The sequence below is a fragment of the Capra hircus genome, chromosome 15 (genome assembly GCF_001704415.2).
Source record: "Capra hircus breed San Clemente chromosome 15, ASM170441v1, whole genome shotgun sequence".
Classification (NCBI taxonomy): Eukaryota; Metazoa; Chordata; class Mammalia; order Artiodactyla; family Bovidae; genus Capra; species Capra hircus.
The window spans coordinates 35,137,237-35,148,527 of NC_030822.1; the positions used below are offsets into that span (position 1 = coordinate 35,137,237).

Consider the following 11,291-nt stretch of genomic DNA (forward strand, 5'->3'; position numbering starts at 1 on the left):
AAAAAAAAAAGATGTAATGTAATGACGTTCTTTGTCTGTCCATCTTAAGTGAGTCTCACTTAGCTGAAGTGTTCAGAGAACCTCCCATGCAGAGATACCCCTAGCTCCAATTTGCCACACCAGCCACTTATAACAGAAAGTGAAGTTGCTCAGTCGTGTCCAACTCTTTGCGACTCTTGGACTGTAGCCCACCAAGCTCCTCCATCCACGGGATTCTCCAGGCAAGAATACTGGAGTGGGTTGCCATTTCCTTCTCCAGGGGATCTTCTTGAGCCAGGGATCGAACCCAGGTCTCCCACATTGCAGGCAGATGCTTTAACCTCTGCACCACCAGGGAAGCCCAAGAAAATAAAACAAGGAGGGAGGATTCAATTTCTTCTTTACTACTCCTCACAAACCTGCTTCTTCATCCCCCAGAGAGTGTTACTGAGTTTCCTGGAGCCATTATTTCATAGCTTTATTAGAGAACAATTATCACGGCTTTCAGCTTATACTCCACGGCTCTAAAAATTTTTCTTTCTAGGATTAAAACTGAAGTGTCATCCCATGTCAAAGGTCTTTAGTGTTCATTACTAACATTAAGCTGAATCATCCTCATACTGCATTCATGTAACCTCTTATATGTCACTTTGTTAGAGAGGACTTTCTTCACGATAAATTTAAAATGACACCAGCTTCATCTACTTGTCATGTTTTGTTTTACTTCAAGGCACTTATTTTTCTACCATCTACCTGCTGTACATGTGTATATATAAATGTATATGTGCATTATATATATACATATATGTATACACATGTATACATGTACATATCTGTTGTTTATTTGGCTACTGTCTCATTCCTGAACTAGTAATATTATGAAACCAAAGACTTTGTTTTCTACACTTAGAAAAATTATTGTTTTTGAAGATCTGAATGAATCCATACTTTAAAAGCTAGCATCTAATCTCTTTCACAATTTTCTACTGATTAGCGCTCACAATTTATTATATTCTTTCCTTTGAGATAGTTTGACTTTTTAAATTATTTGATCATTTGTTTGTCTTCTCTGGGATTCCAAGAGAACAGGGAGAAGATGTTCCCCTCAAATGCCACTGACTTCCACCCCTCCTCTTTCCTCCTACTGGGAGTACCAGGCCTTGAAGAGATGCACGTTTGGATTGGATTTCCCTTTTGTTCTGTATATTTCATTGCCCTTGTGGGGAACAACACTATCCTGTTTGTGATCAAGAATGAGCAAAGTCTTCATCAGCCTATGTTTTACTTCTTGGCTATGTTAGCCTGCACTGACCTGGGTCTGTCTACATCCACCATCCCTAAGGTGTTGGGCATATTCTGGTTTAACTTAAGGGAAATCAGCTTTGGGGGTGGTGTCACCCAGATGTTCTTCATTCATATATTCACTGCTCTGGAGACTGTCGTGCTGGTTGCCATGGCCTTTGACCGCTATGTTGCCATCTGCAATCCTTTGCGGTATAGTCTGATTCTCACTAACAGAACTATTGGTTTCATCCTCATTGTGGTGTTTGGTGTTAATTTCATTTTGGTTATCCCTCTGGTGTTTCTCACCTTGAGGCTTCCCTTCTGTGGACACCATACAATCCCCCACACTTACTGTGAGCACATGGGAATCGCTCGACTTGCCTGTGCCAACATAAACGTGAACATAATATTTGGATTGATTCTCATACCCATGGTATTTGTTGATGTGCTTCTAATCGTCATCTCCTACGTGAGAATACTCCAAGCTGTCTTCTGCCTTCCTTCTCGGGAGGCCAGATGAAAAGCCCTTAATACCTGTGGCTCCCATATCTGTGTTATTCTAGTCTTCTTCACTCCAGCATTTTTCTCCTTCATGACCCACCGGCTTGGCAGGAATGTCCCCATATACATTCATATTCTCCTGGCTAATCTATATGTTGTTGTTCCACCTGCCCTTAATCCTGTTATCTATGGAGTGAGGACTAAGCAGATTCGGGAGAAGGTTTCAAGCATCTTCTTGAGAAAAGGCTGATACAAGGTGTCTCAGAGATATTTGTTTTAGTCTAGGGAAAAGAGATTGTGTTTCTCAACTACAGAATCTTGGAACAGAAAAAAAGAGCTCAGTATTATTTCATTCATAATGAAATGTGATTAAGGCCCATAGAGCTCCAGAAATACTGCCTATAGAGATGCCAAGAGTCTTTTAAGTGGCCCCAATTCTAGGGTAGTGACTTAGAAAACAGACTGCTCCTTGGGTGACACAGTATTCATTTCATGAGACTGCTAAAGGTTGATCTATCAAAATAGTTCTGGCATGCTGATTTGGACATGATTCAAACTGTTCACATAGTCAGTGGCCCCAGAAAAAGCATTTGTTTGAGTACCTGTGCTTCTTAAGGACAGCACAGAAGCTTTGTAACCTACTAGTTATATCAAAATATGTGGCACTGCCAACAACTCATAAGGAGCCTTCATGCCACTGCTAGTCAGTAACTTTCAGAGTTCATCATTTTTTCACATCTGGTACTATCAATTAGTTTCTAGTTTTAATACTAATTAAGTCATATAATATGCATCCTTTGTGGTGGCTGATTTTATTCAAAATTATATCTATGAGATGAATTCATGTGATTGCATATGGTGAAACTTGTTACTTTCTATTGTTGTATAGCATTCCATTTTATGAAATTTAATTATCCATTCTGAATGGGCATTTAGGCTTTATCCTATTTTTGGTTATTTTCAATAAAGCTGTTTTAAATATTTCTCTGCATGTTGTTTGAGAGATACTTGCAGGCAATTATAACTTCTAAGGGTATGACTGCTGAGTGATTATTTTTGTATTAATGGAAAGTTACAGTTCTCCAGAACTATACATCATTTTACATTTTTAGCAGTTACGTACCAGCCAGTTGCTGTGTATCCGCACCAGCACTATTTCTTTTTTATGTATGCTTGTGGGTGGGTGTTGATGTTACCATTTTGTTACCATTATGTGGGACATGTGATGCATCAGTATACATTTTCTTGATCATTCATAGTGTCATAAAAACTATGGCTATTTGCCATTTGGATGTTTTATTCAGAACACTTTGTAAAATCTGTGCTCATTTTTGCAGAATTGTTTCCAGTGACATCATGAAAGTTCTTTTTATGGCCTGTATTTGAGTTCTTTCTCAGATATGTATATCCTGCAGGTATCTTCTTCCACTATATCATCTAGCTTTTAACCCCTTAGGTGGTGTTTTTTGAGAAATTAAAGTTGTCATGTTCAATGTAGTTCAATTTATAAATATTTTTCAATAAAGCTATTGTTCTTTAGTCCTGTTGAAGAAATTTCTGCTGAACTCAATAACATGAAGATATTCTCTTATGTTACCTTCAATATGGGCCTCCCTGGTGGCTCAGTGATAAAGAATCTGCCTGCCAATGCAGGAGACACAAGTTCAGTCCCAGGGTTGGAAAGATCTCCTGAAGAAGGAAATGGCAACCTATTCCAGTATTTTGCCTTAAAAATCCCATGAACAGAGGAGCCTGTTGGGCTACTGTCCATGGGGTCTCAAAAGAGTTAGCCATCACCTAGTGACTAAAAAACAACACCTTCGATATGCTTTATTATTTTACTTTTACATTTAGCTCTATGACCCATCTAGAATTGATTTTTGTGTCTAAGGTGAAGTTAAGACCAAGTTTGCTATATGATATCCCAATTAATCCTGAACCATTTATTGAAAAGTCCATCTTTTCTGCACTGTATTTCAGGACACTTCGGGAGAAAGTCAGATTCCAATATAGAGATAGGTCTATTTCTTGATTTACTCATCCACTTTTCTATCCATGTGCCAATACTGCTGCTGCTGCTGCTAAGTCACTTCAGTCATGTCCGACTCTGTGTGACCCCATAGACGGAAGCCCACCAGGCTCCCCTGTCCCTGGGATTCTCCAGGCAAAAACACTGGAGTGAGTTGCCATTTCCTTCTCTACTGCATGAAAGTGGAAAGCGAAAGTGAAATCGTTCAGTCATGTCCAACTCTTAGCGACCCCATGGACTGCAGCCTACCAGGCTCCTCTGTCCAGCGGGATTTTACAGGCAAGAGTACTGGAGTGGGGTGCCATTGCCTTTTATAATAGTAAATATAGGTTTCTGGTAAGGCCTATATGGCTTTCCCAGGTGGCACTAGCAGTAAAGAAACTGCCTGCCAATGCAGGAGACAAGAGAAAAGGACTCGATCCCTGGTCAGGAAGATCCCCTGCAGGAGAAGGGCATGGCAAACCACTTCAGTATTCTTGCCTGGAGAATCGCATGGACAGAGGAGCCTAGCAGACTACAGCCCATTACAGTTGCAAGGAGTTGGAAACAACTGAAGTGATTTAACACATAAGCACACACAGCACAAGGCCTATATCTCATATCTAGGAGTTCAGATCGAAACAGATGAATATTCCAGATATCAAGCCATATTACAGATAAGTAGGCCTATCAAAGCATCAAAACAAAGTGATCAGCGGAAAAAGCTTGAAATCTTTCCAGGTTTTTATTGCCAAGGGTTATGAAAACTACTGAAGTTAACTGAACGGGAAATGAGAAAGACTAGGAAAAGGGAAAAGCATTGCTCAGTTCAGTCTCTCAGTCATGTCCAACTCTTCGCAACCCCATGGACTGCAACACACTAGGCTTTCCTGTCCATCACCACCTCCCAGAGCTTGCTCAAATTCATGTCCATCAAATCAGTAATGCCATCCAACCATCTCATCCTCTGTCGTCCCCTTCTCCTCCTGCTTTCAATCCTTTCCAGCATCAGGGTCTTTTCTAATGAGTCATTTCTTAGCATCAGATGGCCAAAGTATTGGAGTTTCAGCTTCAACATCAGTCTTTCCAGTGAATATTCAGGACTGATTTCCTTTAGGATAGGCTGGTTGAATCTCCTGGCTGTCCAAGGGACTCTCAACAGTCTTCTCCAATACCACAGTTCAAAAGCATCAATTCTTCAGTGCTTAGCTTTCTTTATAGTCCAACTCTCACATCCATAAATGACTACTGGAAAAAAAATGGTTAAAAAACCAGCTTTGACTAGACAGACCTTTGTTGGCAAAGTAACATCTCTGCTTTTTAATATGCTGTCTAGATTGACCATAGCTTTTTTCCCAATGAGCAAGCATCTTTTAATCTCATGGCTGCAGTCACCATCTGCAGTGATGTTGGAGCCCCCAAAATAAAGTCTCACTATTTCCATTGTTTCCCTATCTATTTGCAATGAAGTGATGGGACCAGATGCCATGATCTTAGTTTTCTGAATGTTGAGTTTTAAGCCAAAATTTTCACTCTCCTCTTTCACTTTCAACAAGAGGCTCTTTAGTTCTTTATTGTTTTCTGTCATAAGGGTGGTGTCATCTGCCTATCTGAGGTAATTGATATTTCTCCTGGCAATCTTGATTCCAGCTTGTGCTTCATCCAGCCTTGCCTTTCGCATGATGCATTCTGCACGTAAGTTAAATAAGCAGGATGACAATATACAGCCTTGACGTACTCCTTTCCTTATTTGGAACGAGCCTGTTGCTTCATGTTCGGTTCTAACTGTTGCTTCTTGACCTGCATACAGATTTCTCAGGAGGCAGGTCAGGTGGTCTGGTATTCCCATCTCTTTGAAAACTTTCCAGTTTGTTGTGATCCACACAATCAAAGGCTTTGGTGTAGTCAATAAACCATAAGTAGATGTTTTTGTGGAATTCTCTTCTTTCTTGATGATCCAACTGATTTTGGCAATTTAATTTCTGGTTCCTTTGCCTTTTCTGCATCATTTCAGTTCAGTTCAGTCACTCAGTCGTGTCCGACTCTTTGCGACCCCATGAATCACAGCACGCCAGGCCTCCCTGTCCATCACCAACTCCTGGAGTTCACTCAGACTCATGTCCATCGAGTCAGTGATGCCATCCAGCCATCTCATCCTCTGTCGTCCCCTTCTCCTCCTGCCCCCAGTCCCTCCCAGCATCAGAGTCTTTTCCAATGAGTCAACTCTTCACATGCGGTGGCCAAAGTACTGGAGTTTCAGCTTTAGCATCATTCCTTCCAAGGAAATCCCAGGGCTGATCTCCTTCAGAATGGATTGGTTGGATCTCCTTGCAGTCCAAGGGACTCTCAAGAGTCTTCCCCAACACCACAGTTCAAAAGCATCAATTCTTCAGCACTCAGCCTTCTTCACAGTCCAACTCTCACATCCATACATGACCACTGGAAAAACCATAGCCTTGACTAGACGGACCTTAGTCGGCAAAGTAATGTCTCTGCTTTTGAATATGCTGTCTAGGTTGGTCATAACTTTTCTTCCAAGGAGTAAGTGTCTTTTAATTTCATGGCTGCAATCAATATCTGCAATGATATTGGAGCCCCAAATCCCGCGTCCAAGGCCAGGGGCGGCGGCTGGGAGGAGCAACCCCACATCCAAGGAGCAGTGGCTGCGCGGGTGCAGGAGGGCCTAAAGGAGCTATCCCGCATTGAAGGTCAGAAAGGGTGTTGATGAGGAGATACCCATCGTCCAAGGTAAGGAGCAGCGGCTGTGCTTTGCTAGAGATACCCCACATCCATAGTAAGTGAAACCCAAGAAAGATGGTAGGTGTTGCAAGAGGGCATCAGAGGGCAGACACACTGAAACCATACTCACAGAAAACTTTTCTGCATAGCTGGTGAGAATGAAATGGTACAGCCACTTTGGAAGACATGTGGTAGTCTTACAAAATTAAATGCAGTAATACCATATAATCCATAAATCAGTCATGCTTGCTGATATTTACCCAAAGGAGTACAAAATTATATTCATAGAAAAGCCTGCATTCAGATGTTTACAGCAAGTTTATTCATAATTGCCAAATTTTGGAAACAGCCAAGGTGTCCTTCAATGGATGAAAGATGATGTACATTTAAATAACAGATTATTGGCTAGCATTGAAAGAAATGAGCTATTAGGCCATGAAAAAACATGGGGGAAATTTAAATGCATATAACTAAGAGAGGGAAACCAATATAAAATGGCTTCATACTGTATGGTTCCAACTATATGACATCCTGGAAAAGGTATGACAACAGTAAAAAGGTCAGTGGTTTCCAGTAGTTGAGGGCTAGGAAAGGGCTAAACAGCACAGGAGCACAGAGGATTTGGGGGGCAGGGAAAGACCCTATTTGATCTGTAGTGGTGAATATATGTCATTATACATTTGTCCAAACTCATGACGAATACCAGTACTAAGAGTGAATCCTAACATAAACTTCAGTCACTCTGGGTAATAATGATGTGTCAATATAGGTTCATCAGTGGTAGCAAATGTAATTAGTTTGGTGAATGATGTTGGAGGAGACTATGCACATGTGGGGACAGAGGATATAAGAAAGATCTCTGTATCTTCCACTCAATTTTTTCATGAATCTAAAACTTTTCCAAAAAATATGCTCTACAAGGAACTAATGTATAACTCAGGGAATATACTCTCAATATTTTGCAGTAACATATAAGGGAAGAGAATCTGAAAAAATTAGATATATTGATACATGTCTATATAACTGAATCACCTTACTGTACGCCTGAAACTAACACAACATTGTAGATCAACTATCAGTTCAGTTAGGTCGTTCAGTCGTGTCCGACTCTTTGCGACCCCATGAATCGCAGAACGCCAGACCTCCCTGTCTATCACCAACTCCTGGAGTTCACTCAGACTCACGTCCATCGAGTCAGTGATGCCATCCAGCCATCTCATCTCGGCCGTCCCCTTCTCCTCCTGCCCCCAATCCCTCCCAGCATCAGAGTCTTTTCCAATGAGTCAACTCTTCACATGAGGTGGCCAAAGTACTGGAGTTTCAGCTTTAGCATCATTCCTTCCAAAGAAATCCCAGGGCTGATCTCCTTCAGAATGGACTGGCTGGATCTCCTTGCAGTCCAAGGGACTCTCAAAGTCTATACTTTAATTTAAATAAATAATAGACTACTAAAAATACAGTTCTTGTGTTATTATTTTAACTTGTTAAAATATATTAAGTAGTTCCTTAGAATATTAATACCAGTTGCTTTTATTTTCTCCAATTGGATAGGAAAAGTTTTATTTTTATTTCTTCTGGATTGTTTATTTATGTTTTAGATAATACTATAAAAGGTGACAACAAATATGCATAGCAAAGTCCAGTCTCCAGGCACAACCAGTAAGTATTTAAAGATCAAATTGATGATCTAGAATAGGATGTTGTACCAGAACTTTCCAAATACCTACAAAGATACATATTAACACATTAAATATTAACCCACTAAGTATGTTCAGTGGATACATTTATTTATTTGTAATTATTTATTTACATTTAAATATTTTTGGATCATAATATTAAATATGTATATACATTTTAGGAAATATATCCAATGTCTAGTAATATTTATGATGACTATCTTTATGTAAATGCAATTATTCATTTTGCTTTAGTTAGTGCTCATTGATTTTGCACCGTCTTGTGTTCTTATTTTTAGTTCATCTCTTGATTAACCAAAGTATGCTGAATAGGTGTTGTAAAACTCATGAAGTATTGTATATTTAAAGGTTGTTTGCCCTTATGCCATTATGTTAGAAAATTAAAATCTTGTAGGTTCAATAGCTTGTTTTCAGATCGAAGCTATTACAGATAAAGCGTCTATGAATATCTGTGTGCAGCCATTTTTTTTTAGTAAAAAAATTTTTTTTTAATTTATTTTTGGTAAACACCTAGGAGTATATTGTTTGGGTCATATCATAGGCATATGCTAAACAATATTTTTAAAACTACAGAACTGTTTTCCGAAGTCTTCCATTTTACATCAAGGTAGCAGGGGCTTCCCAGGTGGCACTGGTGGTAAAGAACCAACCTGCCAATGAAAGAGACATAAGAGACTTTGGTTTGATCCCTAGGTCTAGAAGATCCCCTGCAGGAAGATGTGGCCATCCACTCCAGTACTCTTGACTGGAGAATCACCATGGACAGAGGAGCTTGGTGGGCTGCAGTCCATGGGATCACAAAAAGTCAGAAAGGACTGGGCGACTTAGCACACATGCACAGCAACATATGAGAGTTCTGATTGCTTCACATCCTTGATAATATTTGGTATGGCTAGTCTTTTAAATTTTAACAGTTTTGATTATGATCATATCTTGTGTGGCTTCAATTTGCATTTCCCTAATGACCAGTGGTAGTGAGCATGTTTTCATTTGCTTATTGAGCATTCATAATCTTTTTGCAAAATAGTTATTAGAACTTTATCTTCATTTTTAAAATTGAGCTGTCTTTTCATTATTGGCCTGAAAAAGTTCTTCGTATAGCCTGCATGCAAATCCATTGTCTAATATATATGTTGCAAGTATTTTCTCTTAGTCTGGAGCTTGGGTTTTTTATTTTCTTAGTAGTATATTGTGAAAAAATATTATATCTATATATATGTTATAAAGTCCATACAGTCAGAAAGGGACTTTTGGAAGTCAGAGGAGCAATGAAATTTTAACATAGGCCCATCTCACACTGGCCCACTCGGTCTCTGAAACTCTTTTGTGGTTTTTTCCAGAATGCATAATTGGGATAGATATACTTAGCAGCTGGCAGAACTTCTTCAAGGAAGGTCAGTCTTTTGTTCTATCTAAGCCTTCAATTGATTCAATAATGTCCATCCATACTTTGGAAATCCCAGATTTCTCTATGCAAACAGTAATGTTTAAAAGATTCTCAGTAAGTATGTGCCCTCAGCTTGGGCAAAACTATGGGCTTCCCAGGTGGCAAGTGATAAAGAATCTGTCTGCCACTGCAGGAGATGCAGGAGACATAGGCTCAGTCCCTGCGTTGCAAAGATCCCCAGGAGAAGGAAATGGCAACCCTCTTCAGTATTCTTGCCTGGAAAAGTCTGTGGACAGAGGAGCCTTGTGAGCTAACATTAACCGTGGGTTGCAAAGAGTCAGACACCACTGAGCACACATACACAAGTTGTCTGAACATTTTCTGGTGGTTCACAACAAAGAGGAAGTTCATTATACACAATCGATAAAGCATCCCAGGAGTTGTGCCTAAACATTTTCAATTTCTTTCTATGCTTGCCTGCTATATCTGTTTCTTTCTACCGCTGTACTTTATTTACCTTGATCTTAATTACAGCATAAAATGAGTGTATCCTGTAAAGCCTTATAAGCCCTTTGAGTTGTTTTACTTCTGTGTAATTGCTTCAGTTGCTATTACAAAGCATGAAATTTAATAAAAAATTATGTCTATGTTGTTCATTGATTTTTTTTTCTACATTATAATTATTTTTTTCATGGGAACCAACTCTACCAGGGAAGCAAAAAGGTCTGTGTTCAGATTCTTTGATTAGTTTTTCTGGAACTCGTATCTTGCAGCATTGTCTAGTTAGACCCATTACAGCTAAGATAGTTCTTGGCAGCACAGTGCTCCTCTATCATAATTAATGAATTCTGTATAGAAAGACTATTTAATACTACTTGAGTTGCATTAAGACTTAATTCTCAAATGCTGATTTTAATATCTGTTACAGAAATAAATTATACCTAACTATTAACAATAAAACTTAAATTTTGTCTTGGGACTAATAATTGCTCTGTAAATTTAATTCCAATTTGATACTGCATATAAATAAGGAAATACTGATAGCTTACAGTGAACGATGTTGGATTCATGATCTCCGAAGAAAATTTAGCTTCAGGACCAGGGACCAGGTTTGATCACTCAAGAGCTTTTGTGTATCAGAGTTTTATTAAAGTAAGAAAAGGGATGAGAAAGCTTCTGACATAGACATCAGAAGGGGGAAGGAGAATGCCCCCCTTGCTAGTGTTAGCAAGGGAGTTATATACTTTTTAATCAGTTATTACAATAAATCAAAAGAATGTCTCAAGGCTACAAAGATCTTACTAGACCCACTCCCATAATTTACATTTTAAGATAACAGGATTAGCCAAAAGATTTTCAGGAAAGAGAAACTGTCCTCAAGCGGGATATATTGTTGTTATATAATCCTTAGTACAGAGTTTAAACTGAGTTGTTTTTTCTGCAATCATCAGTTCCAGGCTTAAAGAAAAAACGTTTTATGTGACTAAGACTCAGGAATGTAGAGAGGAAGAAAAAATTTGTCCTTTCCTCCTTCTTGAGAATTCCAGAACCCTATCTCCTCCTTGAGAGCCCCAGACCCCTTTCTCCTCCTCAGGAACCCTGGGCTTATTAACCTGCTTAGGAATTAACTCTCTCAATATGATATCTCAATATGATGTTTAATATCATATTCTATAAAGCATATTCTCCATTAAAT

General features: G+C 39.2%; 1 pseudogene; it reads left to right on the plus strand.

Moving 5' to 3' along the window:
• On the plus strand, positions 1,076–2,014 carry LOC102191540 (annotated as a pseudogene).